Consider the following 14,443-nt stretch of genomic DNA (forward strand, 5'->3'; position numbering starts at 1 on the left):
TTTGAAAAAAAAAGTTTGCAATATGGATAGCATCATGAGTTTTGTGGCATGGGATGAAATGTGCCATTTTGGAGAACCTATCAACCACCACAAATGCTAAGTCATTACCCCTTTGTTTCATCGACAATCCAAGAAGAAAATCCATACTTATGTCCTCCCATGGCTTTGATGGAACAAGAAATACCTGATAAAGTCTAGTATTGTGACTAAATCCCTTGGCAACTTGACAAATCTGACAACTCTATACAAACTTCTTCACATTCTATGAAATTTGAGGCCAAAAATAATGTTGTCTAAGAATGGCAATGGTCTTATCTCGACCAAAATGTCCTGCCATCCCTCCACTGTGTTTCTCCTTAATCATATTTTCCCTCATGGAACTCCTTGCAATGCATAATTGACTGCCCTTGAATAACATACCATCCTGAATCAGATAGTCTAACCACCTAGTTCTATCTACAACAACAGGCTCCTTACAAGCTTTCCATGCTTCAGCAAAATTAGGATCCTCAGGGTGCAGATTCTTGAGTTTATCAAACCCAACTACTTCAACATGCATTACTATAAGCAACAATTGTCTCCTACTTAGCGCATCTACAACCCTGTTAGATTTTCCACTTCTATGCTTCAACACAAATGTATAACTCTGCAAGAACTCTACCCACTTCATATGCCTCTGATTCAATTTACCTTGGCTATTTAGGTACTGTAATTCCTTGTGATCAGTATAAAAAAAAAATTCCTTTGGCAATAAATAATGCCTCCATTTCTTTAAGTCTTGAACTATTGCATAGAACTCTTGATCATAAACAGAATACTTTCTTTTCGCATCATTCAATTTTTCACTAAAATATGCAATAGGCTTACCTTCTTGGCTTAATATAGCCCCAATAGCACTGTCACTAGCATCACAATCCACCTGGAACACCTTTCTAAAATCTAGAAGTGCCAACACAGGTTGTTCTATCACCTTCTTCTTCAGCAATTCAAAACTTCTCGCAGCTGCCGCTGTCCATTTGAACTCTTTTCTATCCCCTCTTATTATGTCAGTCAAGGGTGCACATATGCCATTGAAATTCTTAATAAACTTCCTATAGAAACTAACTAGACCATGAAATGATCTTACCTTAGTAGCAAACCTTGGAGTAGGCCATTCCAAGATGGCTTTTATCTTCTCTGGATCCATTTTAAGACCTTGAGGTGATATAAAAAACCCCAAGTAGCCTAACTCCCATTTTGCAAAGATACACTTCTTCAAATTAATTAATAGTTTTTCTTCCCTTAACCTTTCAAGGATGCTATGAATATGCAATAAATGTTCTTCCAAAGTCTTTCTGAAAATTAAAATATCATCCAAATAGACAATAACAAATTTTTCCAAGAACTTCTTAAGTACCTCATTCATAAGCCGCATGAAGGTTCTCGGGGCGTTTGTCAATCCAAAGGGCATGACTAACCACTCATAAAGACCCTTCTTGGTCTTAAAGGTTTTTTTCTGCTCATCTCCTTCTCGTATCTATATCTGATGATAGCCATTCTTGAGATCTATCTTTGTGAAGTACTGAGCTCCACTCAAGCAGTCCATAAGATCATCCATTCTTGGCAAAGGAAACCAATACTTGATGGTTATCCTATTTATAGCTTGAGATTTTGTACACATCCTCCACTCTCCATCCTTCTTTGGTGCTAGTACTGTAGGTACTACACATGGACTCAGGCTCTCCTGAATCAATCCCTTCCTCAATAGTTCTTGAACCTGTCTATTTAGCTCCTCAATTTCAGTAGGAGTCATCCTGTGAGCAACCTTGTTAGGCAAACTAGCTCCTGGGATTAAATCTATCTGATGAATGATTTGCCTTACTAGTGGCAATCCTTCTAGAACATTATCAGAGATGATATCTCCAAACTCACCTAGTGAATCTGAAACTTCAAGTAGTATTTCACTACTACCTTCTTTATCTTTCCTAAGAATCAAAGCATAGCACATATGCTGATGTTTCATGCCATCTAAAAACTTCCTTCCATCAACAAGACAAATCCTAGCACTGCTACATACCTTTTCACCTTCCTTTTTAATGGGCTTCAATTTGTGGCAAACTCCATCCTTTGTTAGAGATTATGTGTTTGCATGACCATCATGTACTGCATGCCTATCAAACTGCCATGATCTACCCAACAATAGATGGAAAACATCCATTGGAATAACATCACAGAGAACTTCATCATGGTAACTCCCAATTTTGAATTTCACTAAACATTGTTCACTTACCAGGACCTTATGATCATCTTTCACCCAAGCAATCTGATAGGGCTGGTGATGTTTCTCCCTCTTGAGCTTCAGCTTAGAGACCATCTCCTCTAATACCAAGTTATCAATGCTACCACCATTATAGATCACATCACAACATTTATCCTCACACTTGCATCTGGTACGAAATAAACTCCTCCTTTGTCCTAGTTCAATCTCATCACTTAGTAGGACCCTTTCATTTACTAAAGTCTCTCCTCTTTCTACATCCTTTGAATGTGATGATTGTGCATCCTCATCCACATGAGCAACCCTAGCTTGACCCTCAGTTCTCCTATCTGTCTTTCCTTCTCATTGAGGGCATTCAAAGGCATGATGACCTTCTTCATTGCAATGGAAATAGGTACCACAAAACCCTCCTCTTCCTTGTCCATGTCCTCTACCTCTTCCTCTCTGATTTCCAAAGTCTTGATCATGGGAGCGATTGAAACCCTCATTCCTTTGGTTCCTGCTAGTTTCCACATCTTCATTTTTCTTTTGGGTTTCATTTCAGCCTCCAAATGACCTACCACTACCCCTTTCTCCTTGACCATGCCCTCTTTTTCTACCTTCAAACCTCTTATTTAGCTTCTCTTCAACTCGTAGGGCAAACTAGTATGCCTCTTCAATGCTGGTCATTCTTACCAGACTTAATTCCTCCTAGATGCTAGGTTGCAACCCACTGATATAACGAGCATCCTTCTCCTTATTTACTTCTACATGCCCTACTCTAATTAGAAGTTAGTAAAACTCCTCTATATATTCTTGGACTAATTTTCCTGCTTGCTTTAACCCATGCATCTTCTTAAACCAATCAAGCTCGTAATCAACAGGAATGAATTGCTTCTTCAATTTGTCCACCATATGATCCCACCTTGTGATCTTCTCCTTTCCTCTTCTGTTTCTTTCCAATTGAACCTCTTGCCACCAGATTTTGGCATGGCCTTTCAGTTTGGCCTTTGTAAACTTAACCCTATCTGGATCCCTGATATCCTCATACTCAAAGTACTCTTCCAGTTCATTGATCCAGTCGATCAACTCATCTAGTTTCAGATTTCTTGAAAATACACCCACATCAATTTTAGGTCTTTTCCCAAAATTAGTAATGGCCCTAAAAAGCCTTTCCTCTGCCTGATTCAGAACTTCCCCATCAAATTCCCTTTCTTGTCCAATTTCTTCTTCTTCATTGCCATCCTCACTTTCGTCGCCTGCAGCAACATTTGTTCCTCTATGGAGCTCCTCCTACAATGCTTGTACCTACCTTTGGAGGGCTCTAACCTCCTCAGGATTAATAGTTTCGGCCCTTACACCATGCTTTCTTTGTGGAGGCATCTTCTTAACTCAAACCCATAACCACACAGTCCTGGTGCAAACTACCTCGCAGTCGGTGCTCTGTCTACACACTCAGAAAAACTTGCTTTGATACCACTTGATGGGGACAAAACCCAAGCATAGAATGGACATAACAGGAAAGGGAAAATTGCATTAACTATGTAAATATGCTATTACATTTAGTACAAAGAAAATAGACTTCAAAACATGCCCTAAGGGCTTACAACAATATAAGTCTGGAGATAATTTCTCCTTTTAGTACCTCCTCTCAAACTCCACTCTGAACTGCCTTTTACAATGACATAAATGTTCTTAAATAGACCCCAGAGGGTTAAAGATTAGGAATACATTCTAGAAGGTGCTAGTTGGCATCCACTGACCAAATGGAATGCTCTAGAAGTCGCATTAGAAGTTGGCACAAAATTAGAAGAATCCATAAATGGTAGCAGACTTCTGGGAGGCATAAATTTTTAATTGTAGCTCTGATTGACGAACCGTTTACATTTTTGTAAAGCTCTCGAAGTGCTCTATAGCCCTATATACCAGCTTTGCTCATCCCCCATTTTTTAGTCCTGTTTGAGGTCATTTAATGCCCCTAACCTGACTTTGAAGCGTTCTTAGGAGGTCTCCAAAAACTAAAAAATTGCAATAACTTTCAAATTGTGGGGCCTTTCGACCTGATTCTTTTTTTGGAATGCTCTAAATTACAATTACAATCTTTTGACCAATTTACACCTTCTAGTTCACCAAAATGATGGCTCAATTACATACTCTTATTTTCCTAGCATTTACACGTATCCCAAGGTGTTCAAATACTCTATCCTAGAACACTAATAGTGGAACTATGAGAGTTGGAACCTTTATTTGACCCAAATGGGTATCCAAAAATGAAAACACATGAAACAAAAACTAAGTCTAAGTATATTTTTTTGGTTGACACAGGATAGCCCTTATACCTCTGGATGCTCCTGCATCAATTATTAGATGCACTAGTACCATCATCATGAGCATCTTCATCAATTGCACCAATATCATCTTCTTCAATCATGTCCTCTAGCACCTTATCATCTTCTTCCATGAGAATTTTATCCTCAACCTGGATATTCACACCTCCATGTTCCTCTAATTGGAAATCCATATTCACCAATCAAAACAAATCATAGCCCCCTTCAACATGACCATGTTGCCTACAATGAATCTGGGCTACTGTAATTATAATTCTTTGATTCTTTAAGCCCTTACACTTTTTGCAAGAACAATTACATGTATCTATTTTTCATTGGAACTAAGACCACAATCTAGCAATTGTCTCATTATTTTTCTCTAAGTTCATATTGCCAGGCGTAGTCTTTTTCCACAGGAAAATATATCTACAAAAATATTTGACATGGTGTACTTAATGTTTATATCTTCACATATGGTTTTTAAAGAAAAAAATTCGTGTAATTAATGTGTATATCTACAAAATAATGGACATGTTTTACTTAATATTTATATTTGCACATATGGTTTTGAAAGAGAAAATTGGTCTAATTAATGTGTATATCTACAAAAATATTTGACATGTTGTACTTAATGTTTATATTTACACATGGTTTTGAAAGAAAAAATTGGTGACCTTGCTCAAGTTCACTCATATTATAACCAATGAAATGTTGTTTTCTTACATAAAATTCCATTATTGTGGTTAAAGGTTTATTGTTAAGGAAATTGGCAAGGAAGCAAGGAAAAAAGTTAGAAGAAGCCAAAGATTTCATTACAAGTATCACCTCCCAAAATCCAATCATAGAAACAAAAAGAAAGAATTTGTAGAAATCAAAGATGGAGAAGTAGAAGAGTTGGACAAGGTTCCAATAAACTCAAAATTGCTAAATCTTCCAAAAAATTGGAATTCTTATATGTTTGACGTACAAAAAGCCAAAGTAAGGAAGTGGTATAGGGGCCCAAGGTCCTAAACAAGATGTTCAAACATCAAATTTGGATATATTAGGTGATTAATAAGGGTCCAAGTTGACACATGACAATAAATCAATCTCAAGCACCCTAGAATGCATTTTAAGAAAATTTCTTGCATGCAGTAATTAGGCCTATGGGAAAGTTGTAGGTTAGTCAATGTTGGTCAATGCTATGAGTTGGCCCAAAATCTTTAATTTTATGTTTTTTAAAATTTTGGCATGATTTATCAAGTTCTAGTAGGAATTTGAAATCGTTTGTTCGGAAATATTGAAAAGTTGCAAAAATTGTCAAAAAGTTGTCATGCACCTTTTGTTGCAATTTTGGAAGGTCAACAATCACACTTGTATTTTGATCGAACAAGTAGAGGTGAATATGTAAGGTCAAGAGGTTTTGCCTATAAATTGAATGTTCTTCAACCTAGGAAGGTTTTTAGTGTTGTGTTGTACAGAATTTGAATCAATAAAGCAATTTTTGGTGTGAAAATAAGTGCACAGACAACAAGTACTATTTTGACAAGCAATCAAAGGAATGAAGTTGCAGAAGAGGTTCATGATGACAAGAAAATGGTGATGGGCCAATGCAAGACCATAGACAATATAGAATTGGAGTCTCTTAAGGCAGAGGCAATGAGTTATCCTTGGACAATAAACACAATTGAAGAATAGAAAACTGAAGTGAAAATAGTAAGGTTAAAGTTGTTGAATTGGATGAAGCCATCATTTTTGGCAATCGGTATGTTGAACAATCAAAGTATGGTATTTATGTCACCAAGGCAAGTCAAACTTTATGTAAAGATGAAAATAATTGGTTCATGTGGAGCAACTTATTTATTTTTATTTTATTCTTTTTCATAGACACGTCAAATATCTACTCACTACTACACACTATCCAACCAAAAATGATATAGGGACTTGAAGACTAGTTTTCAAAGGCAAGTGAAATCAGGGGAAGTTGACTTCAAGAATATGTTGCTCTATCTTAAACTTATAAGAAATTTTAAATAAAATATTTCATTTCTAGAACAAGAAAAAGAATCGAGAACTTGTAATATACTAACTATAGGTTTATGAAGAAGTGATCAACAAATAAATCTAGAATTAGTACACCCCCACCTTGTCCAACTTCCTCTAAACTTTATACATACAATGGGAAGCCATACCTACAAGTAACAAGACCATAGATTGAATAATCAGGGCACTATTAAGCATAGCTATAAAAAGAAAGTTAAGCATATCGTAGAGGAAATTGAAATAATTATAAAGTGATCATTCTTGGTAAGTTGGACAAAATAAGCAATGGTATAAGAATTTTTATGTAGGATATACAAAAGAAAATATAACAGTAGAGTACACTGGATTCAAAATTATTATAAATAGGATTCATTAGTCATTTAGGTAAGAAAAAAAACTTAGGTTTTTTTTCTACTAATTCTTTAATGAGAATAGATTCATTAATTAAAAAATGCCATGAGAATCTATAGCCATGACTACCTTATCTATATCCATGAATATCTTAATTTGCATTATGTAAATCCTAAAACTAAACCATGAAAAACCTAAACTAGACAATCATATTAAATAATGACACTCAAAAAGTGAGCCATGAGTACTCTCAAATTATTACAAAATATTATTATGTACTATAAATGGTATGTTGGAATTATGAGGTAGGCAAGGTTACTGAGGGGAGCAAGAGGGGTGAATCAGGAACCCATAAAACTTTAACTTATTTCATCAATTAATCCTTCATATAATATTTTGAACTAATTGCATGAATGAAAGAATGAAAACATTCAAACATTCATAACACTTTGACAAAAGATATGGTGACCCAAAAACCTTCCAAATAGAAAGTAAAACTTGGGTGGGGATGATACCCATAAGCTTTATTACTGCGTGCACTTGGTAAATAGATTTGCAAAAGACTGTTCAGTCTACCTAGTTTAAGGATTTGACTAATGCACCTATTAGGATGAACCAATGGCTGATCTCTAGTCTACTACTTTTATTTTCTAGTTGAGATTCCTTTGAAATGTACAGATCACCTTGTTGAGATAGATAAATCTTTGTTGTCCCTTATACCACTTGTATCCTTATTAATTCACACTTCTTCTCTTCATATGCTTCATGTCTTATATATATTGATGTGATACAATACATTACATATATATACCAATCAAACCACAATTCATCACCAAAATCCACAAAGTTAGCTCAATTGTTGGTACTCAGGTTTTGAAGACAAATTTGGTGAGGTTCTAATATTCAACAACCATTTTCAACACTTGGCATCATCATGCTCTCATTAGACATAGAAGCTCAGTTCATACTAATCACTTCTAGGTAGTCTAAACTTGGTTAGCACTTGTGACTCAGTGAATACTATGAAACTTGATATATAAACTAAATCACTTGGTTGACACTACATGGCTTGGTCAATAGTAACACTATGAGCTTGGTATAAATTGAATCACCTCATTGATACTCCTTGGCTCGGTCAGTGCTAGATTCACATCACTGACATTGCAAGCTTGGTATTCACTAAAGAACATGGTTGATACTATGCAACTCAATTAGTACTGTGAAGCTTGGTTTGCACTATCATTGATGAACTTGGTAGATACTTCTTGACATGAACTAAATATAGATTCTAAAACTTGATAGCAACTACAGAACTTAGTAGTAATTGGATTTCTTGGTTAACACTATAACCTGCAAGATAAGCTCAGTAGTTGCTAACCAATTGACTAAGTGTGAGTCGCTAATAAACAAACTTTACCTCAATTTCAACAATCTCCCCCTTTGGCATTAGTGACAAAAATACTTATCAATCCAAAACTGAATACTCAAAATCAAAACATTCCTTGTATCTCCATCCTATCTCTTCAACTCGGTAAAACACTATGTTTTTGAAATTTTTCAAAATTACTTTTGTAAAAGATGTTTTCCAATTACCTATACATGTATTTGTATAATATTATGTTTCTCACCTATATATATATATCATATATTGTACTTCTCCTGCTTTATATATATCTCATCTTCTCCCCCTTTTTGACATAAATGAGAAAGGTGTATACTACATATTGATGCAAAAATGTGACAAGAAATTAGAATGTACCTTTAAAATCAATGACATTGTCTTGTCCCAATTTTCCTGTAACACCTTACTTGCATGAAATGCAATCTGCACTTATGTTGATAACTCTATCATGTGATCAGCTATGGAGAAATTATTGTCATGGATGAGAGTCGTCACATGTGCAATGTGTTTTTGCAATGCATCCATGTTTTGGAGAATCATACCTTGGATGTCTATAAGTTTGGCCCTTATACTAGCTTCCTCCCTTAGCAATTATGCTTACAAATTTATTAGTTATCTAATCTTTGAATAGTGAGCAGAACTATAGCTTGGGACAATTGACAACTGGTGTGCACTTGCCTTCAAGTCTTCATCTCTCTTAGATAATTTATCTTTGATTTCCTAAGTGAAGATAGATGTATCACACAACTTACTTAATAATGAAGTTACATTATTTGTAGAGGTTTCCAATGAATTGAGAATAGTAGACAATTCTACTTGATTGATTGCAATTTTCTATGTCACTTGCTCGAATACTTTCTTCTCAAATTTCCTCTCTACTCTCTATAGAAACTTTTCTTGTCCATTTAGATCTTCCTTGAATTTTTGGACAACTTCTGCTAACTAAACCAAAATAGGTTGTGTACTATCAATCTCAGTACTTAGTGCATTTATAAGTATGTTCTTCACACCTTCAAGCACTTGGTTTTCTCTACTTTTCTCTTCTCTAAACTTATGTTGCTTAGCTCTCTTTTGCAATAATTCACCCATGATGTTCATTTGATTATGATTTAGAGTAGAGATATCTCGATTCGGGATAACTATATCCTCATCTAGATCAATATCTTCTTCTTTACCTTTATCCTTACTTGAAACTTTAGTAATCGGTTAAGACTTGTTCTCAACTTTCCTTGTACTTTCTATATGTACACTTCGTATAGTAACAATATTAGAAATAGAGGGGCTAGCAAAAAAAGTAGTTATTGCACTAATAGTAGAAATAACTTGTTGTTGCATTTCCAAATCTAATGATGGTGGAGGCACTGGCTACTCGATAGATGAAGTGTTCATCACTTTAGTCAATATGGTACTCACCTGAATAGGTGCAAAGATTGGTTAGGTGCTTGGTGTTGTAGTGGTTACCACAACCAACTCAGCAGAAGCTTTCTCTAAGCTTGATGGAATTAGAACTTTGCTTAGAGAATGAGAAATTGAGGCGATAATTGTTGTTACTATCTTCTTTGGGTCAATTTCGTCAATACTCTGAATCCTAGGGAGATTCTCTTGAGTAGCTTCTTATTCTTCCTCCTCATCATCTAGATTTACATCATCTTTACTTTCTACATCTTCTCCATCATCATTTTCATCATCTTCCTTATCATCTTCATCATCTTTATCACTAACATGAACAACAAAGTCATTCAGTATCCACACAATGTTTCAGTGTATCCCAACCCTTCTTGGCAAGGACTTGTAACCCAACCTAGCTTGGTAAGATCTCAAATTTCTACAAACACTCAGCGATCCCTTTGCATCTTGAATGTTGATGTGGATCTCTTCTTCTTGTAGGCTAGAATTGATGTGAGATGTCTTCTTCAAAATCTTAGTTCTAGTTATTCCCATGGGAATTCAAGTTGAGATGCTTGAATCACCCAACTCTTGAGTGATATCTACTTCATGACTTGGAATTTCATTCTTAGAAGATTTTAGACTCGATTGCTACCTCATCTATTTTTTGATATTGTTAGCTCCAGCTTTTTTTTCATCCTCAACTCTTCTAGTGTTCATACATTTCTTCGCAAGGTGTCCAAGTTCTATACAAATAAAACATCTTCTAGTGGTGTCTCTTTTCCTCATATGTTGTTTTACATGATTTTCTCCAATGTAAAAAAATTCTCCACAGTAGTGGCATCTCCACCATGAGTTGTAGTCCCATCCAATTATAGCTTTCACAATCTATTCTACTAGATTCAATGTCTTGGTTTTGCATTCAAAAGATTTGTGTCCTTGTTTATTGCACTTGTGACATTTAGCTTCAAACTTAGGTTTCTCCTTGCATTCACTTGCTCTATGACCATGCTTATTGTAATTGTAACACTTTCCATTGAATTTTCTTTACCATTACTCCAACATTTATTAGATGTATGACCTAACTTACCACAATGATTACAAGTAGGCCTTTGATTCTTTTGATCTCCTTACTTGGATGATTCACCTTCTTCTATGTATCCTATTCCTGCTTTTCCTTTGTGTCTATATTGACTTTTCCCATTCAATTGATTCATGTCTACTTGAGATTTCAACATTCTTCCATTAGTTTTCTTTTAAATATTTAGATCATTCTATAGTCTTTCATTCTCTATTCTTAGATTCATGATTTCTTCATTTGCATTAGTAAGCTGATCAATGAAGTCTACCTACTAAAGGGATAGATACTAAACTTCATTGTTCTTTCCTTCTATCTCTTCCTTGGCTTTCTCTTTTTCTCCCATGACTTCATTTAGTCTTGCTAACTAGATTTCTTGTTCTCTTTTTAGCTTTCTAAATTCTTCTTGAAGATTGCAATTATTTTCTAATAGGTCTTTGATTGCTTCATTAGCTTCATCTAAATTTCTTTCTAGGCAGATATATTCAATTATTTCTTCAGTGTAGAGATTTTCATTCATTTGTATTGCAAGATCTCTTCTTCTTTTCAATGATTGAGAGAGTTTCTCCTTTTCTTTCTTTAGTTGACCAATGGCTAATTCCAAATCTAACTTTTTATTTTTAATAGCTTTATCTAGCCTATATACCTCCATTGCCTCTGATCTTTGCTCAAGCTGCTAAAATTGTTCTCTGAGAACCACAAAGCTTTGATACCAATTGTTGTAAATATAAGGTAGGAATCAAGAACCAATAAAAATTCAAATTATTTCATCAATGAATCCTTCACATAATATTTTGAACTAATTGCATGAATGAAGGAATGAAAGCATTAAAACATTCATAACACTTTGACACAAGATATGGTGACCCAAAAACTTTCCAAATAGAAAGTAAAACTAGGGTGGGGATGATACCTGCAAGCTTTAGTACTACAATATAAAGTTGACTGGTTAAATCTTATAATTGATCACTTATGATGATCTACCCTATTAGGAGCAATAAGAACTGCTAGGTTCACCTTGTGAAAGGATTTACAAAACATACAATGAAGTATGCACTTGGTAAAGAGATTTGAAAAACTATTAAGACTACCTAGTTAAAGGATTTGACTGATGCACCTATTAGGATAAACTGGTGGCTAATCTCTAATCTATAACTTTGATTTTCTGGTTGAGATTCCTTTGAAATGTAAATATCACCTTGTTGTGATAGATAAATCTTTGTTGTCCCTTATAGTGCTTGTAACCTTCTTAATTCACACTTCTTCTCTTCATATGCTTCATATGTTATATATTGATGTGATACAATACATTACATTTATATACCAATCAAAACACAATTCATCAAAGTTGGATACAACACAAGTTTTACCAAAATCCACAAAGTCAACTCAACTACTGGCACTTAGGTTCTAAAGACAAACTCGATGAGGTTCTAATACTTGGAAACCATTGTAAACACTTGGCATCATTATGCTCTCATGGAAGCTTGGCTCATACTTAATCACTCCCAAGTAGTCTAAACTCAGTCAACGCTTGTGACTCAGTGAATATTATGAAATTCAACATATAAACTAAATCACTTGGTTGAAATTGCATGGCTTAGGTAGCACTAACACTGCAAGCTTAGTATAAATTGAATAACTTAGTTGACACTCCTTGGCTCAATCAAAACTAGATTCACATCACTAACACTATGAAAGTGGTAGACACTAGAGAACATAGTTGACACTATGTAACTATTATGATCCTGGTGGGCGATCTTCACTAACACCTCGAGTTTTTGGTGCAATGGTTCATACCATCTAGTATCAAAGCCTCCAACCAATTTTAAGTCTCAAAGAAAGTGGCAACACTGGCATTGTAGTGTTCTTCAGGGGCTAATATGACCAAGGGAGGGCCCAATGTATGGGCTCACATCTAGCCCATAGTCTGGATTGTAGATCATGGTGGGATGTTATGATCTTGGTGGGTGACCTTTACTATAACCTTGGGTTTTTGTGAAATGGTTCATACCATGTGGTATCAAAGCCTCCACCAAGGTTTTAGTCTCAAAGAGGGTGACAACACTGGCATTGTAGTGTACATCTAGAGCTCATACATCTAAGGGAGGGCCCACCATATGGGTGCACATCCAGCCTAGAGTCTAGACTAAAAAGCATGGTCGGATGTTATGATCCTGGTGGGTGGCCTTCACTAGCACCTCATGGTCTTTAAAATCATATTTTTTTATATACCAATTAAAATAAATTCATCACAGTTGGCTACAACACAAGCTTCACAAAAATCCACAAAGTCAACTCAACTATTAGCACTCAGGTTCTAAAAAAAAACTCAGTGAGGTTTTGATACTTGGCAACCATTATCAACACTTGGCATCATCATGCTCTCATTAGACATAGCTCAGTTTATACTAATCGCTTCCAAGTAGTTTGAACTTGGTTAGCACTTGTGACTTGGTGAATACCATGAAACTTGGAATATAAACTAAATCACTTAGTTGACAATGCATGGCTCGGTCAACACTAACACTATGAGATCAGTATAAAATTAATCACTTGGTTGACACTCCTTGGCTTGGTCAACACTAGATTCCCATCACTAGAACTATGAACTTGATAGACACTAGAGAACATGGTTGACACTATGCAACTCGTTTAGTACTTTGAAGCTCAATTCGCACTATCATTAATGAACTCAGTAGATATTGCTCGACATGAATTGAATGTAGATTCTAAAACTTGTTAGCAATTGTAGAACTTGGTACTAACTAGATTGCTCAATTAACACTGTAAACTACAATATAATCTTGGTAGCTACTAACCAATTGACTAAGTGTGAGTCACTAATTAACAAACTTGACCTTAATGTCAACATGGTAACTACTAGTCTAGTTTGTCTTGTATGGGCATAATAGAACCATCTCTTAGTTAAATTATTTCTTCTTACATTCAGTGTAAATAGGAAGAATAGCTATAACATGGTTTCTCAATGCAATAGGCAACACCCAATAGTTTCTTGATATCTTCCTACAAACATAAGGTTACATATATTAGCCATTATTCATATAAGATGTGTCATCAAACAAATAAAACCAGTTTGAAAAGATTGTAAGTGGAATTTTCATAGAATAAATTGACAAAATAACAAAATACAATTTTCAAGTATCTCAATCTTCAATAGAGATGTTGTCGGTGGATATCTATCAATTTCATTTCCATAGTTGTCAACCAAAAACTTAGTGAAGTTCCATTTTATGTTGTCACCAAAAAGTCCACCTTTGATTAATTTCAAGAACTTATAAATAGGGGTTAGATTACTACCATTGACCAACCTACATCATCAAAGTGCAATACAAACACAAAAGATAAAATGCAATAACTTTGCTTACTAGTTAAATGAAACTTGAAAAAAAATTTAATTATTTTACAATAATATTGCCCCTAAAATATCTAGTAAAGATATCTAATAATCAATCAAAATATAGTTGATATGCTAACCTCTCCCAAAATGGGAAACTCTATTATAAAGTGAGTACATGCCACCTCTACAATCTCCTCATTATCACCTAGTTCATGTACATGATTTTGTTCTTGTACTACATTTATTTTTTATATTCACTTTAAGGATGCATAAGTTTAGT

Source organism: Cupressus sempervirens, chromosome 4 (genome assembly GCF_028749045.1).
Source record: "Cupressus sempervirens isolate cs-2001-9-10 chromosome 4, ASM2874904v1, whole genome shotgun sequence".
Lineage (NCBI taxonomy): Eukaryota > Viridiplantae > Streptophyta > Pinopsida > Cupressales > Cupressaceae > Cupressus > Cupressus sempervirens.